The sequence below is a fragment of the Arvicanthis niloticus genome (genome assembly GCF_011762505.2).
Source record: "Arvicanthis niloticus isolate mArvNil1 chromosome Y unlocalized genomic scaffold, mArvNil1.pat.X SUPER_Y_unloc_5, whole genome shotgun sequence".
NCBI lineage: Eukaryota > Metazoa > Chordata > Mammalia > Rodentia > Muridae > Arvicanthis > Arvicanthis niloticus.
Window position 1 is genome coordinate 1,500,064 of NW_023045022.1, and position 20,244 is coordinate 1,520,307.

The following is a 20,244-nucleotide window of genomic DNA, read 5'->3' on the forward strand; positions in this document are numbered from 1 at the left end:
CTTCTCTTTGGATGCCCTGCTGTTCTCTTCTCTCCCTGGATGTCTTTCTGTCCTCTCCTCTCTCTGGATGCCCTTCTGTCTTCTCCTAATTCCCCCTGCCCTTCTGCTCTCTCCTTTCACTTGATGCTCTTCTGTTCTCTCCTCTCTCTGGATTCCCTTCTCTCTTCTCCTTCCTCTGGATGCCCTTTTGTTCTCTCCTCTTTCTGAATGCCCTACTGCTCTCTACTCTCTCTGGATGCACTTCTGTTCTCTCTTCTCCCTGGATTCCCTTCTGTCTTCTTCTCCTCTCTGGATGCCTTTCTGTCCTCTCTGCTCTCTGGATGCCCTTCTGTCTTCTCCTCTCTCTGGATGCCCTTCTGTTCTCTCCTCTCACTGGTTGCCCTTCTGTACTCTCCTCTCTCTGGATGCCTTTCTGTCATTTCCTCTTTCCGGATGCCCTTCTATCCTCTTCTCTCTCTGGATGTCCTTCAGTCTTCGGCTCTCTCTGCTTGCCCTTCTGTACTCTCCTTTTTCTGGATTCTCATCTGTTCTCTCATCTCCATGGATGCCATTCTGTTCATTCCTCTCTCTGTATGCACTTCTGTTCTCTTCTCTCTCTGGATGTCCTTGTGTCCTCTTCTCACTCTGGATGCCCTTCTGTTCTCTCCTGTCTCTGGATGCCCTTCTTTTCTCTTCTCTTTCCGGATGCCCTTCTGTTCTCTTCTCTCTGGATGCCCTTCTGCCTTCTCCTCTCTCCAAATGCCCTTCTGTCCTCTCTTCTCTCTGGAATCCCTTCTGTCTTCTCTTCTCTATGGATGCCCTTCTGTTCTCTCCTCTTTCTGTATGAGCTTCTGTTCTCTCCTCTCTCCGGATGTCCTTCTGTCTTCTTTTCTCTCCATATGCCCTTCTGCTGTCTCCTCTCTCTGGATGTCCTTTTGTTCTCTCCTCTCTCCAAATGGCCTTCTGTCTTCTCCTCTCTCTGGATGCCCTTCTGCTCTTTCCTCTCTCTGGATGCGCTTATGTTCCCTCCTCGTTCTGGATTTCCTTCTGTCTTCTCTCTCTGGATTCCTGTCTGTCTTCTCCTATCTCCAGATGCCCTTCTGTCTTCTCCTCTTTCTGGATGCCCTTCTGTTCTCTGCTCTATCTAGATGCCCTTCTTCCTCTCCTCTCTTGGTATGGCCTTCTGTACTCTTTTCTGTGGATGCCCTTCTTTCTTCTCCTCTCTCCGAATGCCCTTCTGTCGTCTCCTCTCTATGGAATACCTTCTGTCATCTCTTCTCTATGAATGCCCTTCTGTTCTCTCCTCTTTCTGGATGACCTTCTGTTCTCTCCTCTCTCTGGATGCCCTTCTGTCTTCTTTTCTCTCCATATGCCCTTCTGCTGTCTTCTCTCTCTGGATGCCCTTTTGTTCTCTCCTCTCTCCAAATGGCCTTCTGTCTTCTCCTCTCTCTGGATGCCCTTCTGCTCTCTCCTCTCTCTGGATGTGCTTATGTTCCCTCCTCTTTCTGGATTTCCTTCTGTCTTCTTCTCTCTCTGGATTCCCTTCTGTCTTCTCCTATCTCCCAATATCCTTCTGTCTCTCCTCTTTCTGGATGCCCTTCTGTCTTCTCCTATCTCCCGATGCCCTTCTGTATTCTCCTCTTTCTGGATGCCCTTCTGTTCTCTGCTCTATCTAGATGCCCTTCTTACTCTCCTCTCTCGGTATGGCCTTCTGTACTCTTTTCTGTGGATGTCCTTCTTGTTCTCCTCTCTCTGGATGCCCTTCTGTCTTCTCTTATCTCCCGATTCCCTTCTGTCTTGTCCACTTTCTGGGTGCCCTTCTGTTCTCTGCTCTATTTAGATGCCCTTCTTCCTCTCCTCTCTCTGTATAACCTTCTTACTCTTTTCTGTGGATGCCCTTCTTTCATCTCCTCTCTCTGGATGCTCTTCTGCTCTCTCTTCTCTTTGGAGGTTATTCTGTCCTCTACTCTCTCTGGATGCCCTTCTGCTCTCTCTTCTCTCTGGAGGCGATTCTGTCCTCTCCTCTCTCTGGAGGCCCTTGTGTCCCCTTCTCACTCTGGATGCCCTTCTGTTCTCTTGTCTCTGGATGCCCTTCTGTCTTCTCCTCTCTCCGAATGACCTTCTGTCCTCTCCTCTCTCTGGAATCCTTTCTGTCTACTCTTCTCAATGGATGCCCTTCTGTTCTCTCCTCTTTCTCGATGAGCTTCTGTTCTCTCCTCTCTCTGGGTGCCCTTTTGTTCTCTCCTCTCTACAAAAGTTCTTCTGTCTTCTCCTCTCTCTGGATGCCCTTCTGCTCTCTCTTCTCTCTGGATGTGCTTATGTTCCCTCCTCTTTCTGGATTTCCTTCTGTCTTCTTCTCTCTCTGGATGCCCTTCTGTCTTCTCCTCTCTCTGTATGGCCTTCTGTACTCTTTTCTCTGGATGCCCTTCTTACTTCTACTCTCTCTGGATGCCCCTCTGTCTTCTCCTATCTCCCGATGCCCTTCTGTCTTCTCCTCTTTCTGGATGCCCTTCTGTTCTCTGCTCTATCTAGATGCCCTTCTTACTCTCCTCTCTCGGTATGACCTTCTGTAATCTTTTCTGTGGATGTACTTCTTTCCTCTCCTCTCTCTGGATGCTCTTCTGCTCTCTCTTCTCTCTGGAGGACATAATGTCCTCTACTCTCTCCGGATTCCCTTCTGCTTTCTCTTCTCTCTGGAGGCGATTCTGTCCTCTCCTCTCCCTGGATGCCGTTCTGTCTTCTTCTCTTTCTGGATGCCCGTCTGTTCTCTGCTCTCTCTAAATGCCCTTCTTTCCCCTTCTCTCTCTGGATGCCCTTCTGTACTCTTCTCTTCTTGGATGCTCTTCTGTCCTCTCCTCTCTCAGGATGCCCATCTGTCCTCTTCTCCATCTAGATGCCTTCTCTCTTCTCCTCTTTTGGGATGCCCTTCTGTAATCTTTTTTCTCTGTAAGCCCTTCTGTCTTCTCCGCTCTCTGGATGCCCTTCTGTTTTCTCCTCTATCTAGATGCCCTTCTTTTCTCTCCTCAATATAGATGCCCTTATGTCTTCTGCACTCTCTGTATGGCCTTCTGTACTCTTTTCTGTGGATGCCCTACTGTCCTCTCCTCTCTCTCTGGATGCCCTTCTGTTCTCTCTTCTCTCTGGAAGACTTTCTGTTCTCTCTGCTCTCTGGATGCCCTTCTGTCTTCTCCTATCTCCCAATGCCCTTTTGTGTTCTCCTCTTTCTGGATGCCCTTATGTTCTCTGCTCTCTCTAGATGCCCTTGTGTCCTCTCCTCTCTCTGCATGCCCTTCTGTCTTTTTCTCTCTCTGGAAGCCCTTCTCTTCTCTCCTCTCTCTGGATGCCCTTATGTTCTCACCTCTTTGGGATGTTCTTCTGCTCTCTCTTCTCTCTGGATGCCTTTCTGTTCTCTCCTATTTCTGGTTGCCCTTCTGTTCTCTCCTCTCTCTGAATGCCCTTCTATCTTCTCCTCTCTCTGGTGCCCTTCTGTTCTCTTTTATCTCTGGATGCCCTTCTGACTTCTCCTCCCTTTGTATGCCTTTCTGCTCTCTCCTCTCTCTGGATACCCTTCTGTTCTCTCCTCCCTCTGGATTTCCTTCTGTTTTCCCCTCTCTCTGGATGCCCTTTTGGTCTCTCCTCCTTCTGGATGCCCTTCTGTTCTCTACTGTCTGCGGATGCCTTTCAGTCTTCTCCTCTCTCTGGATGCCCTTCTGCTCTCTCCTCTCTCTGGATGCACTTTTCTTCTCTCCTCTCTCTGGATTCCCTTCTGTCTTCTCCTATCTCTGGATTCCGTTCTGACCTCACTTCTCTCTGTATGCCCTTCTGTCTTCTCCTCTCTCTGGATGCCATACAATTCTCTCCTCACTCTAGATTCCCTTCTGTATTCGCCTCTCTCTGGATGCCCTTCTGTTCTCTCCTCTCACTGGATGCCCTTCTGTCCTTACCTCTCTCTGGACGCCCTTCTGTCTTTTCCTCTCTTCGGATGCCCTTCTGTCCTTTTATCTCTCTGGATGTCTTTCAGTCTTCTGCTCTCTCTGGATGCCCTTCTGTTCTCTCCTTTTTCTGGACTCTCTTCTGTTCTCTCATCTCCATGGATGCCCTTCTGTTCTCTCCTCTCTCTGGATGCCCTTCTGCTCTCTCTTGTCTCTGGAGGCCATTCTGTCCTCTTCTCTCTCTGGATGCTTTTATGTCTTCTCCTGTCTCCAGATGCCCTTCTGTCTTCTCCTATTTCTGGATACCCTTCTGTTCTCTTCTCTCTCTGGATGCCCTTCTCTTCACTCTTCTCTGTGGATGCCCTTATGTTCTCTCCTCTCTTGTGATGTTCTTCTGCTCTCTCCTCTCTCTGGATGCCCTTCTTTTCTCTCCTCTCTCCGGATGCCCTTCTGTCTTCTATTCTATCTGGATGCCCTTCTGTTCTCTTCTCTCCCTGGATGCCCTTTTGTCCTCTCCTGTCTCAGGATGCCCGTCTATCCTTTTCTCCATCTAGATGCCTTCTCTCTTCTCCTCTTTCCAGACGCCCTCTGTTCTCTCAGATCTCTGAATGCTCTTTTGTTCTCTCTTCTCTCTAGATGCCCTTCTGTTCTCTCCTCTATCTAGATGCCCTTCTGTCTTCTCCTCTCTCTGTATGTCCTTCTGCACTCTTTCTGTGGATGCCCTTCTGCCCTCTCTTCTCTCCTGATGCCTTTCTGCTCTCTTTTCTCTCTGGAGGCCATTCTGTCTTCTCCTCTGTCTGTATGCCCTTCTGTCTTCTATCTCCCGATACCCTTCTGTTTTTCCTCTTTCTGGATGCCCTTCTGTTCTCTGCTCTCTCTACATGCGCTTCTGTCCTCTATTCTCTCTGGATGCCCTTCTGTTCTCTCCTCTCTCTGGAAGTTCTTCTGTCTTCTCTGCTCTCTGGATGCCCTTCTGTTCTCTCCTCACTCTGGATGCCCTTCTGACCTCTCCTCTCCATGGATGCCCTTCTGATCTCTCCTCTCTCTGGATGCCCTTCTGTTCTCTCATCTCTTCCGATGCCATTCTGTCTTCTCCTGTCTCTGGATGCCCATTAATTTTCTCCTCACTCTGGATACCCTTCTGTCTTCTAATCTCTCTACATGCCGTTCTGTTCTCTCCTCTCACTGGATGCCATTCTTTCCACTCCTCTCTCAGGATGCCCTACTGTCTTCTTCTCTCTCCGTATGCCCTTCTGTCCTCTTCTCTCCCTGGATGGCCTTCAGTCTTCTGCTGTCCCTGGATAAGCTTCTATTCTCTCCTTTTTCTGGATTCTCTCCTATTGTCTCATCTCTGTGGATGTGCTTCTGTTCTCTCTTCTCTCGGGAAGTTTTTCTGTCTTCTCTCTACAGATGCCGTTCTGTATTCTCATTTCTCTGGATGCCCTTCTGTTCTCTCCTAACTCTGGATGCCCTTTTGTCCTCTCCTGTCTCTGGATACCCTTCTGTTCTCTCCTCTCTATGTATGACATTCTGTTCTCTCCTCTCTGGATTCCCTTGTGTCCTCTTCTCTCTCTGAATGCCCTTCTGTTCTCTCCTATCTCTGGATGCCCTTCTGTTCTCTTCTCTTTCTGGATGCCCTTCTGTTCTCTTCTCTCTGGATTCCCATCTGTCTTGTCCTCTCTCTGAATGCCCTTCTGTCCTCTCCTCTCTCTGGAATCCCTTCTGTCTTCTCTGGTGTATGGATTCCCTACTGTTCTCTCCTCTTGCTGGATGCCCTTCTGTTCTCTCCTCTCTCCGGATGCCCTTCTGTCTTCTGTCTCTCTGGATGCCCTTCTGTTCTCTCTTCTCTCTGGATGCCCTTCTGTCTTCTCCTCTTTCTGGATGCCCTTATGCTCTTTCCTCTCTCTGGATGCCCTTTTGTTCTCTCCTATCTCCAAATGCCCTTCTGTTTTCTCCTCTCTATGAATGTCCTTCTCCTCTCTCCTCTCTCTGGATGCCCTTCTGTTACCTCCTCTTTCTGTATTTCCTTCTGTCTTCTTCACTCTCTGCATGCCCTTTTGTTCTCTACTCTTTCTGGATGCACTTCTGTTCTCTACACTATCTAGAAGCCCTTCTGTCTTCTCCTCTCTCTATATGAAATTCTGTACTCTTTTCTGTGGATGCCCTTCTTTCTACTCCTCGCTCTGGATGCCATTCTGCTCTCTCTTCTCTCTGGAGGCCATTCTGTCCTCTCCTCTCTCTGGAGGCCCTTCTGCCTTCTCCTATCTCCTGATGCACTTCTGTCTTCTCCTCTTTCTGGATGCCCTTCTGTTCTCTGCTCTATCTAGATGCTGTTCTCTGCACTTTTCTCTCCGGATGCCCTTCTGTTCTCTTCTCTCCCAAGATGCCCTTCTGTCCTCTCCTCTCTCTGGATGCCCTACTGTCTTCTACTATCTCCCAATGCCATTCTATCTTCTTCTCTTTCTGGATGCCCTTCTGTTCTCTGCTATCTCTAGATGTTCTTCTGTCCTCTCCTTTCTCTGGATGCCCTTATGTTCTCTGCTCCCTCTATATTCCCTTCTGTCTTCTCCTCTCTCTGGATGCTCTTCCATCATCTCCTCTCTCTGGATGCCCTTCTGTTCTCTCCTCTCTCTGGATGCCCTTCAGTCTTCTTTTCTCTCTGGATGCCCTTCTCTTCTCTCCTCTCTCTGGATGCCCTTATGTTCTCTACTCTCTTGAAATGTTCTTCTGCTGTCTCCTCTATCTGGATGCCCTTCTGTTCTCTCCTGTCTCCGGATGCCCTTCTGTCCTCTCCTCTCTCTGGATGCTCTTCTGTTCTCTTCTCTCCCTGGATGCCCTTCTGTCCTCTCCTCTCTCAGGATGCCTGTCTGTCCTCTTCTCCATCTAGATGCCTTCTCTCTTCTCCTTTTTCTGGATGCCTTTCTGTTTTCTGCTTTCTCTGGAATCCCTTCTGTCTTCTCCGTTCTCTGGATGCCCTTCTGTTCTCTCCACTCTCTAGATGCCCTTTTGTTCTCTCCTCTATCTCTTCTCTCTCTGGATGTTCTCTTCTCTCACTGGATGCTGTTCTGTCCTCTCCTCTATCGAGGCACTTCTGTCTTTTTCTCTCTCTGGATGCCCTTCTGTCCTCTTCTCTCTCTGGATGTCTTTCATTATTCAGCTCACTCTGGATGCCCTTCTGTTCTCTCCTTCTTCTGGATTCTCATCTGTTCTCTCATCTCCCTGGATGTCCTTCTCTTCTCTCCTCTCTCAGAATCCCCTTCTTTCCTCTCCTCTCTCTGGGTGCCCGTCTGTCTTCTGCTCCCTCTAGATGCCCTTCTGTTCTCTCCTCTCTCTGGATGGCCTTCTGTCCTCTCCTCTCTCTGGATACCCTTCTGTTCTCTCCTCTCTCTGGATGCCAGTTTGTTCTCTTCACTCTCGGGATGCCCTTCTATCCTCTCCTCTCTTTCAGTGCCCTTCTGTTCTCTACTCTCTTTGGATTCCCTTCGGTCTTCCACTCTCTCTGAGTGCCCTACTGTTCTCTCCTCTTTCTCGATTTGCTTCTGTCTTCTCCTTCACTGGATACCGTTCTGTTCTCTTTTCTTTAGGGATGCCCTTCTGTTCTCTCCTTTCTCTGGAAGCCCTTCTGTCTTTTCCACTCTCTGGATGCCCTTCTGTTCTCTCCTCACTCTAGATGCTATTCTTTTCTCTCCTCTATCTAGATGCACTTCTGTCTTCTCTCTCTTTAGGTTCTTCTGTACACTTTTCTGTGGATGCCCTTCTGTCCTCTCATCTCTATGGATGCCCTTCTGCTCTCTCTTCTCTCTGGAGGACTTTCTGTTCCATCCTCTCTCTGGATGCCCTTCTGTCTTCTCCTATCTCCCGATTCCTTCTGTCTTCTCCTCTTTCTGGATACCCTTATGTTCTCTGCTCTGTCTAGATGCCCTTCTGTCCTCTCCTCTCTCTGCATGCCCTTCTGTCTTCTTATCTCTCTGGATACCCTTCTCTTCTCTCCACTCTCTGGATGCCCTTATGTTCTCTACTCTCTTGGGATGTTCTTCTGCTCTCTATTCTCTCTGGATGCCCTTCTGTTCTCTCCTATTTCTGGTTGCCCTTCTGTTCTCTCCTCTCTCCAGATGCCCTTCTATCTTCTCCTCTCTCTGGATGCCCTTTTGTTCTCTCCTCTCTCTGGATGCCCTTCTGTCCTCTTCTCTCTCTACATGCTCTTCTCTCCTCTATTATCTCTGCATGATCTTCTGTTCTCTCCTCTCTCTGGATACCCTTTTGTGCTCTCCTCTCACTGGATGTCTTTCTGTCCTCTTCTCATTCCGGATGCCATTCTGTCCTCTCCTCTCTATGGATGCCCTTCTGTCCTCTCCTCTCTATGGATGCCCTTCTGTTCTCTTTGTTCTCTACATGCCCTTCTGTCCTCTATTATCTCGGGATGCCCTTCTGTTCTCTTCTTGCTCTGGATGCCCTTCTGTCCTCTCCTCTCTCTGGATGCCCTTCAATCCTCTCTTCTCTCTAGATGCTCTTCTGTCTTCTCTTCTCTCCCGATGCCCTTCTGTTCTCTTCCCTCTCTGGATGCCATTCTGTCTTCTCCTCTCTCTGGATGCCCTTCTGTCCTGTCTTCTCACTAGATGCCTTTCAGTCTTCTGCTCTCTCTGGATGCCCTTCTGTTCTCTCCTCTCTCTGGATGCCCTTCTGTTCTCTCCACTCTCTGGATGCCCTTCTGTTCACTTCTCTCTCTACATGCCCTTCTGTCCTCTATTCTCTCTGGATGACCTTCTGTTCTCTAGTATCTCTGGATGCCCTTCTATACTCTCCTTTCTCTGGATGCCCTTCTGTTCTCTCCTTTCTCTGGATGCCCTTCTGTTCTCTCCTCTCTCAGGATGCCCTTCTGTTCTCTGCTCTCTTCAAATGCCCTTCTGTTTTTTCTTCCTTCTGGATGCCCTTTTTGTCTCTTTTCTCTCCAAATGTCATTCTTTCCTCTCCTTTCTGTATGCACTTTTGTCTTCTCCTCTCTATGGATGTTCTTCTGTCCTCTCTTTTCTCTCGAAGCCATTCTGTCCTCTATTCTCTGGATGCCATTCTGTTCTCTCGTCTCTCCAGATGCCCTTCTGTCCTCTCCAGACTCTGGATGCCCTTCTGTCATCTCCACACTCGGGATGCCCTTCTGTACTCTTCTCTTTCTACATGCCCATCTGTCCTTTATTCTCTCTGTATACCCTTCTGTCCTCTCCTCTCTCTGGATGCCCTTCTTCTTCTCCTCTCTCTGGATTCTCTTCTCTTCTCTCCTGTCTCTGGATGCCCTTATGTCCTCTCCTCCCTCTGGATGCCCTTGTGTTCTCTTCTCTCTCTACATGCCCTTCTGGTTTTTTTTCTCTGTATGCCCTTCTGTCCTCTCCTCTATCTGGATGCCCTTCTTCTTCTCCTCTCTCTGGATTTTCTTCTGTTCTCTTTATCTCTGGATGCCCTTCTGTTCTCTCCTCTCTCCTGATGCCCTTCTGTCCTCTCCTTTCTCTGGAAGCCCTTCTGTCCTCTCATCTCTCTGGATGCTCTTCTGTCTTCTGGTCTCTCCCAATGCACTTCTGTTCTCTTCCGTCTCTGGATGCCATTATGTCTTCTCCTCTCTCTGAATACCTTCTCTTCTCTCCTTTTTCTAGATTAACTTCTGTCCTCTCCTCTCTCAGGATGCCCTTAATTTTTCTTCTCTTTCCGGATGCCCTTACGTCCTCATCTCTGTCTGGATGCACTTCTCTTTTCTCCTATTTCTGAATGCCCTTTTTTCTATGGATTCCCTTCTGTCTTCTCCTGTATCTGGATGCCCTTCTGTCCTCTTCTCATTCCGGATGCCGTTCTGTCCTCTCTTCTCTATGGATGCCTTTCTGTCCTCTATTCTCTCTGGATGCCCTTCTGTTCTCTTGTCTCTCTGGATGCCCATCTGTTCTCTCCTCTCTCTGGATGCCCTTCTGTCCTCTCCTCTCTCTGGATGCCCTTATATTCTCTCCTCTTTCTGGATGCCCTTCTGTTCTCTTCTCTCTCCGGATGCCCTTCTATCCTCTCCTCTCTCTGGATGCCCTTTTGTCTTCTCCTCTCTCTGGATGCCCTTCTGTCCTGTATTGTCACTGGATGCCTTTCAGTCTTCTGCTCTCTCTGGATGCCCTTCTGTTCTCTCCTCTCACTGGATGCCCTTCTGTACTATCCTCTCTCTGGATGCCCTTCTGTTCACTTCTCTCTCTCCATGCCCTTCTGTCCTCTATTCTCTCATGTTGCTCTTCTGTTCTCTAGTCTCTTCAGATGCCCTTCTCTCTTCTACTCTCTCTGGATTCCCTTCTGTTCTCTCCTCTCTCTGAATGCCCTTCTGTTCTCTCCTATCTTTGGATTCCCTTCTGTTCTCCCTCCCCTCTGGATGCTCTTCTGTCTCTTAACTATCCTGATTCCCTTCTGTCCTTTCTGACTTCTGGATGCCTTTCTGACTTCCCTTCTCTCAGGATGTCCTTCTGTCTTCTTCTCTCTCTGGATGCCCTTCTGTTCTCTCCTCTCTCATGATGCCCTTCTCTTCTCTGCTCTCTTCAAATGCCCTTCTGTTTTCTCTTCCTTCTGGATGCCCTTCTTGTCTCTTTTCTCTCTGGATGCAATTCTATCCTCTCCTCTCTGTATGCACTATTTACTTCTCCTCTCTATGGATGTTCTTCTGTTCTCTCCTTTCTCTAGAACCCATTCTGTCCTCTATTCTCTCTGGATGCCATTCTGTTCTCTTGTCTCTCTGGATGCTCTTCTGTCTTTTTCACTCTCTGGATGCCCTTATGTCCTCTCCTCTCTCCGGATGCCCTTCTGTTCTCTTGCTCTTTCTACATGACCTTCTGTCCTCTATACTCTCTGTTTTCCCTTCTGTCCTCTCCTCTCTCTGGATGCCATTCTTCTTCTCCTATCTCTTGATTCTCTTCTGTTCTCTCCTGTCTCTGGATGTCTTTCTGTCCTATTCTCTCTCGGGATGCCCTTCTGTTCTTTTCTCTTTCTACATGCTCTTCTGTCCTCTATTCTCTCTGTATGCCCTTCTGTCCTATCCTCTCTCTGGATGCCATTCTTCTTCTCCTCTCTCTGGATTCTCCTGTGTTCTCTCTTGTCTCTGGATGCTCTTCTGTCCTTTCCTCTCTTGGGATGCCCTTCTTCTTCTCCTCTCTCTGGATGCCCTTCTGTCTTCTCCTCTCTTTGGGTGGCCTTCTGTCATCTCCTCTCTCTGGATCCCCTTCTGTCTTCCCCTCTTTTTGGATGACCTTTTGTCTTCTCCTCACTCTGGATGCCCTTCATTCTCTTTTCTCTCTGGATACTCTTCTGTCTTCTCCTCTCTCTGGATGCAATTCTGTCTCTCATTTCTCTGGATGACCATCTGTTATCTCCTCTCTCTGGATTCCATTATGTCCTCTCTTCTCTCTGGATTCCCTTCTTTTCTCTTCTCTCTCTACATGCCCTTCTGTCCTCTAGTATCTCTGGATGACCTTCTGTTCTCTCCTCTCTCTAGATGCCCTTCTATCCTCTCCTTTCTCTGGATGCCCTTCTGCCTTCTCCTCTCTACTGATGCCCTTCTGTCCTCTTCTCTCTCTGTATGCCCTTCTGTCTTCTCCCTTTGGATACCCTTCTGTCCTCTCCTTTTATCTATAGATGCCCTTCTGTCTTCTTCTCTCTCTAAATGCCCTTCTGTCTTCTCCTCTTTCTAGATGCCCTTCTGTTCTCTCCTCTCTCTGGATGCCCTTCTTTTCTCTCCTCTCTCTGTACGCCCTTCTGTCCTATCCTCTCTTTGGATAACATTCTGTTCTCTACTCTCTATGGATGCCCTTCTGTTCTCTCCTCTTTATGGATGACCTTCTGTACTCTCCTGTCTCTGGATGCCCTTCTGTCTTCTTCTCTCTCTGGATGCCCCTCTGTTCTCTCCTCTCTCTGGATGCCCTTCTGTTCTCTGCACTCTTCAAATGCCCTTTTGTTTTCTATTCTTTCTGGATTCACGTCTTTTCTCTTTTCTCTCTAGATGCCATTCTGTCCTCTCCTATCTGTATGCCCTTTTGTCTTCTCCTCAATATGGATGTTCTTCTGTTCTCTCCTCTCTCTTGTAGCCATTCTTTCCTCTATTCTCTCTGGATGCTCTTCTGTTCTCTCCTCTCTCTGGATGCCCTTCTGTCCTCTCCTCTCTCTGGATGCCATTCTGTCTTCTCCTCTCTCTGGATATGCTTTGTTCTCTTCTTTCTCTAGATGAACTTCTGTCTTCTCCTCTCTCTGGATGCCCTTTTATTCTCTCCTCTCTATGGATGCCCTTCAGCTTTCTTCTCTTTCTGGATGCCCTTAAGTGCCCCCCTCTGTCTGGATGCACTTTTCTTGTCTCCTATTTCCGAATGCCCTTCTTTTTTCTCCTTTCTCTGGATTCCCTTTTGTCTTCTCCTCTCTCTGGATGCCCTTTTATTCTCTCTTATTTCGGGATGCCCTTTTGTTCTCTTCTCTCTCTGGATGCCCTTCTGTCCTCTCCTCTCTCTGGATGCCCTTCTGCCTTCTCCTCTCTTTGAATGCCCTTCTGTACTCTCCTGTTCCTTGATTCCCTTCTGTCTTTTCGTCTCTCTGAATGGCCTTCCGTTCTCTCCTCATTCTGGATGCCCTTTTGTTCTCTCCTCTCTCTGGATGCCTTTCTGACTTCTCTTCTCTCAGGATGTCCTTCTGTCTTCTCTTCTCTCTGGATGCCCTTTTGTCTTCTCCTCACTCTGGATGCCCTTCTGTCCTCTCCTTTTCTCTATTTATGCACTTCTGTCTTCTTCTTTCCCTGGATGCACTTCAGTTGTCTCCTCTCCCTGGATGCCCTTCTGTATTCTCCTCTCTCTAGATGCCTTCTGTTCTTTCCTCTCTCTGGATGCCCTTCTATTCTCTCCTCTCTCTAGATGCCCATTTGTTGCTCTCTCTGGATGCCCTTCTGTTTTCTCCTCTTTCTGGATTCTCTTCTGTTCTCTCATCTCTGGATGCCTTTCTCTTCTCTCCTCTCTCAGGATGCCCTTCTGTAATCTCCTCTTTCTGGATGCCCTTTTGTCATCTCCTCTCTCTGGATGCCCTTCTGTCTTCTCCTCTCTTTGGATGGCCTTCTGTCATCTGCTCTCTCTGCATCCCCTTCTGTCTTCCCCTTTTTTTGGATGGCCTTCTGTCTTCTCCTCTATCTGGATGCCTTTCATTCTCTTTTCTCTCTGGATACTCTTCTGTTTTCTCCTCTCTCTGGATGCCTTTCTGTCTCCTATTCTCTCTGGATGCCCCTCTGTCTCTCATTTCTCTGAATGCCCATCTGTTCTCTCCTCTCTCTGGATTCCATTCTGTCCTCTCTTCTCTCTGGATTCTCTTTTGTTCTCTTCTCTACATGCGCTTCTGTCCTCTAATATCTCTGGGTGCCCTTTTGTTCTCTTCTCTCTCCAGATGTCCTTCTATCCTCTCCTTTCTCTGGATACCCTTCTGCCTTCTCCTCTCTACTGATGCTTTTATGTCCTCTTCTCTCTCTGAATATCCTTCTGTCTTCTCCTCTCTCTGGATGCCCTTCTGTCCTCTCCTCTCTCTGGATACCATTTGGTTCTCTCCTCTCCCTGGATGTCCTTCTGTTCTCTCCTCTTTATGGATGCCCTTCTGTACTCTCATGTCTCTGGATGCCCTTCTGTCTTCTTCTCTCTCTGGATGCCCTTCTGTTCTCTCCTCTCTCTGGATGCCCTTCTCTCTTCTGCTCTCTCTAGATGCCCTTCTGTCTTCTTCTCATTCCGGATGCCCTTTTGTCCTCTCCTCTCTCTGGATTACTTTCTGTCCTCTATTCTCTCTGGATGCCCTTCTGTCCTCTCATCTCTCTGGATGCCCATATGTTCTCTCCTCTCTCTGGATGAACTTCTGTACTCTCCTATCTCTGGATGCCCATCTGTTCTCTCTTCACTCTGGAAGAACTTCTGTCCTCTCCTATCTCTGGATGCCCTTCTGTTCTCTCCTCTTTCTGGATGCCCTTTTGTTCTCTCCTATCTCTGGATGCCTTTCTGACTTCTAGTCTCTCTCAGGATGTCCATCTGTCTTCTCCTCTCTCTGGATGCCCTTCTGTTCTCTCCTCTCTCAGGATGCCCTTCTGTTCTCTGCACTCTTCAAATGCCCTTCTGTTTTCTCTTCTTTCTGGATGCACATCTTTTCTCTTTTTTCTCTAGATGCCATTCTGTCCTCTCCTCTCTGTATGCCCTTTTGTCTTCTCCTTGCTATGGAAGTTCTGCTGTTCTCTCCTTTCTCTAGAAGCCATTCTTTTCTCTATTCTCTCTGGATGCCATTCTGTTCTCTTGTCTCTCCTGATGCCCTTCTGTCCTCTCCTCTCTTGGGATGCCCTACTGTTCTGTTTTCCCTCTACATGCCCTTCTGCCCTTTATTCTCTCTGCATGCTCTTCTGTTGTCTCCTCTCTCTGGAAGCCTTTCTTCTTCTCCTCTCTATGGATTCCCTTCTGATGTCTCCTCTGTCTGGATGCTCTTCTGTCCTCTGATCTCTCTGGATGCCCTTCTGTCTTCTACTCTCTCTGGGTGTCCTTCTGTTTTCACCCCTCTATGGATACTCTTCTGTCTTCTCCTCTCTCTTCATGCCCTTCTGTACTCTACTCTCTCTAGATTCCCTTCTGTCCTCTCATCGCTCTGGATGCCCTTGTGTCTTATCTTCTCTCTTGATGCCTTTCTGTTCTCCTCTCTCTTTGGATGATCTTCTATTTGCTGATCTCTCTGCATGCCCTTATGTTCTCTCCTCTCTCTGTATGCCCTTCTGTCTTCTCCACTCTCTGGATGTGCTTCTCTTCTCTCCTCTGTCTGGATGCCATTCAGTCTTCTCCTCTCTCTGGATGCACTTTTGTCCTATCCCCTCTCTGCATTCCCATTTGTCCTCTAATCTCTCTGGTTTCCCTTCAGTTCTCTTCTCTCTATGGATGCTCTTCTGTTCTCTCATCTCTCTTGATGCCCTTGTGTCCTCTTCTCTCTCTGGATGCCCTTCTGTTCCCTTCTGTCTTTGGATGATCTTCTGTTTGCTAATCTCTCTGCATGCCTTTAAGTTCTCTCCTCTATCTGGAAGATCTTCAGTTCTCTCGTCTCTCTGGATGCCCTAGTGTCCTCTCCTCTCCCTGGATGCCCTTCTGTCTTCTCCTCTCTCTGGATGCCCTCTTGCCCTCTACTCTCTCTGGATGCCCTTCTGTTCTCTCATCTCTCCGGATGACCTTCTGTCTTCTCCTCTCTCTGGATGCTCTTCAGTTTTCACCTCTCTATGAATGCTCTTCTGTCTTCTCCTCTCTATGCATGCCCTTCTCTTTTCTCCTCTCTCTAGATTCACTTCTGTCCACTAATCTCTCTGGATGTGCTTCTGCTCTCTTCTCTCTATGAATGCTCTCCTGTACTTTCATCTCTCTGGATGAACTTCTGTTCTCTCCTCTCTCTGGATGCCCTTCTGTTCTCTGGTCTCTCTGGATTCCCTTATTTTCTCTCTTCTATCTGGATGCCCTTTTGTCCTCTCCTCTCTCTGGATTTCCTTCTGTCCTCTAATATCTATGGTTGTTCTTCAGTTCTCTTCTCTCTATGGATGCTCTCCCTTACTCTTTATCTCTCTGGATGTCCTTCTGTTCTCTCCTCTCTCTGGATGCCCTTCTGTTCTCTACTCTCTTTGGATGCCCTTCTTTTCTCTCTTCTCTCCAGATACTCTTCTGTTTTCTTCTCTCTCTGGATGTCTTCTGTCCTCTCCTCTCTCTGGATGCCCTTCTGTACTCTCCTCTCTCTGGATGCCCTTCTGTCTTCTCCTCTCTGAATGCCCTTCTGTCTTCTCCTCTTTCTGGATGCCCTCTTGTCCTCTTCAATATCTGGATGCCCTTCTGTTCTGTCCTCTCTCTGGATGCCCTTCAGTTTTCACCCCTCTATGAATGACTTTCTGTCTTCTCCTCTCTGAATGCCCTTCTGTCTTCTCCTCTTTCTGGATGCCCTCTTGTCCTCTTCAATATCTGGATGCCCTTATGTTCTGTCCTCTCTCTGGATGCCCTTCAGTTTTCACCCCTCTATGAATGACTTTCTGTCTTCTCCTCTCTCTACATGCCCTTCTCTTTTCTCCTCTCTCTAGATTTACTTCTGTCCTCTCATCTCTCTGGATGTGCTTCTGTTCTCTTCTCTCTATGGATGCTCTCAAGTACTCTCTTCTCTCTGGATGCCCTTCTGTTCTCTCGTCTCTCTGGATTCCCTTATTTTCTCTCATCTAACAGTATGCCCTTTTGACCTCTACTCTGTCCACTATTCTCTATGGTTGTCCTTCAGTTCTCTCTTCTGTATGAATGCTCTCCTTTACTCTTATCTCTCTGGATGCCCTTCTGTTCTCTCCTCTCTCTGGATGCCCTTCTGTTCTCTGGTCTTCTGGATTCCCTTATTTTCTCTCTTCTATCTGGATGCCCTTTTGTCCTCTCCTCTCTCTGGATTCCCTTCTGTCCTCTAATCTCTATGGTTGCCCTTCAGTTATCTTCTCTCTATGGATGCGCTTTTTTACTCTTATCTCTCTGGATGGCCTTCTATCCTCTCCTCTCTCTGGATGCCCTTCTGTTCTCTACTCTCTTTGGATGCCCTTCATTTCTCTCTTCTCTCCCGATGCTCTTCTGTTTTCTTATCTCTCTGGATGCCTTCTATCCTCTCCTCTCTATGGATGCCCTTCTGTTCTCTTCTCTCTCTGGATGCCCTTCTGTACTCTCTTCTCTCTGGATGCCCTTCTCTCCTCTCCTCTCTCTGGATTCCCTTCTGTCTTTTCCTCTCTCTGGATGCCCTTCTGTTCTTCTGTTCTCTGTTTTCTCTGAATGCACTTCTTTCTTCTCTACCTGTATGCCTGTCTATTCTCTCCTATGTTGGATGCCTTTCTGTCCTCTCCTCTCTCTGTATGCCCCTCTGTTCTCTCCTCTGTCTGGATGCCTTTCTATTCTCTCCTCTGTCTGGGTGCCCTTCTGTCCTTTCCTCTCTCTGGATGCCCTTCTATCTTCTCCTCTATCTGAATGCTCTTGTGTCCTCTTCTCTCTCTGGATCACCTTCTGTTCTCTCCTCTCTCTGGATGCACTTCTGTCCTCTCCTCTCTCTGGATGCCCTTGTGTCCTCTCCTTTCTCGGGATGCCCATCTGTCTTCTCCTGTATCTGGATGCCCTCGGTCCTTTAATTTCTTTGGATGCCCTTCTTGTTCTCCTCGCTTTGGATGCCCTCATGTCTTTTCATCTCACTGGATCACCTTCTGTCTTCTCCTCTCTCTCGATGCCCTTCTCTTCTCTCCTCTTTTTGGATGCCTTTCTGTCCGCTCCTCTCTCTGCATTCCCCTCTGTCCTCTAATCTCTCTGGTTGCCCTTCAGTTCTGTTCTCTATATGGATGCTCTCAAGTATTCTCATCTCTCTGGATGCCCTTCTGTTCTCTCCTCTCTCTGGATGCCCTTCTGTTCTCTGGCCTCTCTGGATTCCCTTATTTTCTCTCAATGCTCCTGATGCTCTTCTCTTTTCTTATCTCTCTGGATGCCTTCTGTCCTCTCCTCTCTATGGATGCCCTTCTATTCTCTCCTATGTCTGGATGCCTTTATGTCCTCTCCTCTCTCTGGTTGCCCTTCTGTTCTCTCCTCTCTTTGGATGCCCTTCTTTTCTCTCTTCTCGCCTGATGCTTGTCTGTTTTCTTATCTCTCTGGATGCCTTCTGTCCTCTCCTCTCTCTAGATGTCCTTCTGTTCTCTCCTCTTTCTGGATGCCCTTCTGTTCTCTCCTCTCTCGCAATGCCCTTCTGTTCTTTTTTTCTCTGAATGCTCTTCTGTCTTCTATGGATGCCCTTCTCTTCTCTCCTCTGTCTGGATGCCCTTCAGAATTCTCCTCTTCCTGGATGCCCTTCTGTTCTCTAGTCTCTCTGGATGCCATTATTTTCTCTCTTCTATCTGGATGCCCTTCTGTCCGATCCTCTCTCTGGATGCCCTTCTGTTCTCTCCTATATTTGGATGCCCTTCTGTCTTCTCCCCTCTCTGGGTGCCCTTCTCTTCTCTCCTCTCTCTAGGTGCCCTTCAGTGTTCTCCTCTCTCTGCATGCCCTTCTGTTCTCTCCTCCCTCTGGATTCCCTTATTTTCTCTCTTTTATCTGGATGCCCTTTTGTCCGATCCTCTCTCCGGATGCCCTTCTGTTCTCTCCTATCTTTAGATGCCCTTTGTCTTCTCCTCTCTCTGGATTCCCTTTTGTCCTCTAATCTCTCTGGTTGCCTTTCAGTTCTCTTCCCTTTATGGATGCTCTCCTGTACTCTCATCTCTCTGTATGCCCCTATGTTCTCTTTTCTCTCTGGATGCCCTTCTGTCTTCTCCTCTCTCTGGATGCCATTCTGTCTCTCCCAACCCTGGATGCCCTTCTCTTCTTTCCTCTCTATGGATGCCCTTCTGTCCTCTCATCTCGCTGGATGCCCTTATGTTTTCTTCTCTCTATGGATGCTCTTCTGTCCTCTGATCTCTCTGGATGCCATTCTCACTTTTCCTCTCTCTGGATGCCCTTCTGTCCTCTCATCTCTCTGGATGCTCTTCTGTTTTCTTCTCTCTCTGGATGCCCTTCTGTCCTCTCATCTCTCTGGATGCTCTTCTGTTTTCTTCTCTCTCTGGATGCCCTTCTGTCCTCTCATCTCTCTGGATGCTCTTCTGTTTTCTTCTCTCTATGGATGCTCTTCTGTTCTCTCATCTCTCTTGATGTTCTTATGTACTCTCCTCTCTCTGGATGCCATTCTGTTCTCTTCTATCTTCGAATGATCTTCTTTCCACTAATCTCTCTGCATGCTCTTATGTTCTCTCCTCTCTCTGGAAGATCTTCTGTTCTCTCATCTATCTGGATGCCGTAGTGTCCTCTCCTCTCCCGGGATGCCCTTCTCTCCTCTCCTGTCTCTGGATTACCTTCTGTATTCTTTGCTCTCTGGATGCCCTTCTGTTCTCTCCTATCTCCGGATGCACTTCTGTTCTCTTTTTTCTCTAAATGCACTTCTGTCCTCTCCTATCTCTGGATGCCCTTCTGTCCTCTCCTCTCTCTGGATGCCCTTTTGTCTACTCCTCTCTCTGGATGCCCTTCTATCCTCTAATCTCTCTGTTTGCCCTTCAGTTCTCTTCTCTCTATGGATGCTCTCCTCTACTCTCATTTCTCTGGATGCCCTTCTGTTCTCTCCTCTCTCTGGATGCCCTTCTGTCTTCTCTTCTCTCTGGAAGCCCTTCTGTCTTCTATGCTCTTTGGATGCCCTTCACTTCTCATCTCTATCTGCGTGCCATTCAGGCTTCTCCTCTCTATGGAAGCCCTTTTGTCCTCTCCTTTCTCTGCATTCCCTTCTGTCCTTTAATCTCTCTGGTTGCCCTTCAGTTCTCTTCTCTCTATGGATGCTCTCCTGTACCCTCATCTGTCTGGATGCCCTTCTGTTCTCTCCTCTCTCTGGATGCCCTTCTGTCTTCTCTCTCTGGATGCAGTTCTGTTCTCTCCTCTCTCTGGATGCCCTTCTGTCTTCTCCTCTCTCCTCATGCCCTTCTGTCTTCTCCCTTCTCTGGATGTCCTTCTGTCTTCTCCTCTCTCTGGATGCCCTTCTTTCTTCTCCTCTCTCTGGATGCTCTTCTGTTCTCTCTACTCTCTGGATGCCCATCTGTCCTCTCCTTCCTCAGTTTGTCCTTCTTTCTTCTCCTCTCTCTGGATGCCCTTCTGTTTTCCTCTCTCTCTGAATGACCTTCTGACGTCTCCTCTCTCTGGATTCCCTTCTGAAATCTCCTCTCTTTGTATGCGCTTAAATACTCTCCTCTCTCTATGCCCTTCTGTCTTCTCCTCTCTCTGTATGTCCTTCTATCTTCTCTGCTCTCTGGATGCCCTTCTCCTCTCTCCTCTCTCTGGATGCCCACTGTCTTCTCCTCTCTCTGCATGCCCTTCTGTTCTCTCGTCTCTAGCATTCCCTTATTTTCTCTCTTCTATATGGATGACCTTCTGTCTGCTCCTTTCTCCGAATGCTCTTCTGTCCTCTCCTCTCTATGAATGCTTTTCTGTCCTCTCCTCTCTCTGGATTCCCTTCTGTCCTCTAATCTCTCTGGTTACTCTTTAGTACTCTTCTCTCTATTGATGCTCTCAAGTACTCTCATCTCTCTGGATGATCCTCTGTTCTCTCCTCTCTCTGGATGCCCTTCTGTTCTCTCCTCTCTCTGGATGCCCTTCTGTCTTCTACTCTCTCTGGATGCCCTTTTGTCCTCTCCTCTCTCTGCATTCCCTTCTGTCCTCTAATCACTCTGGTTGCCCTTCAATTCTATTCTTTCTATGGATGCTCTCAAGTACTCTCATCTCTCTGGATGCCCTTC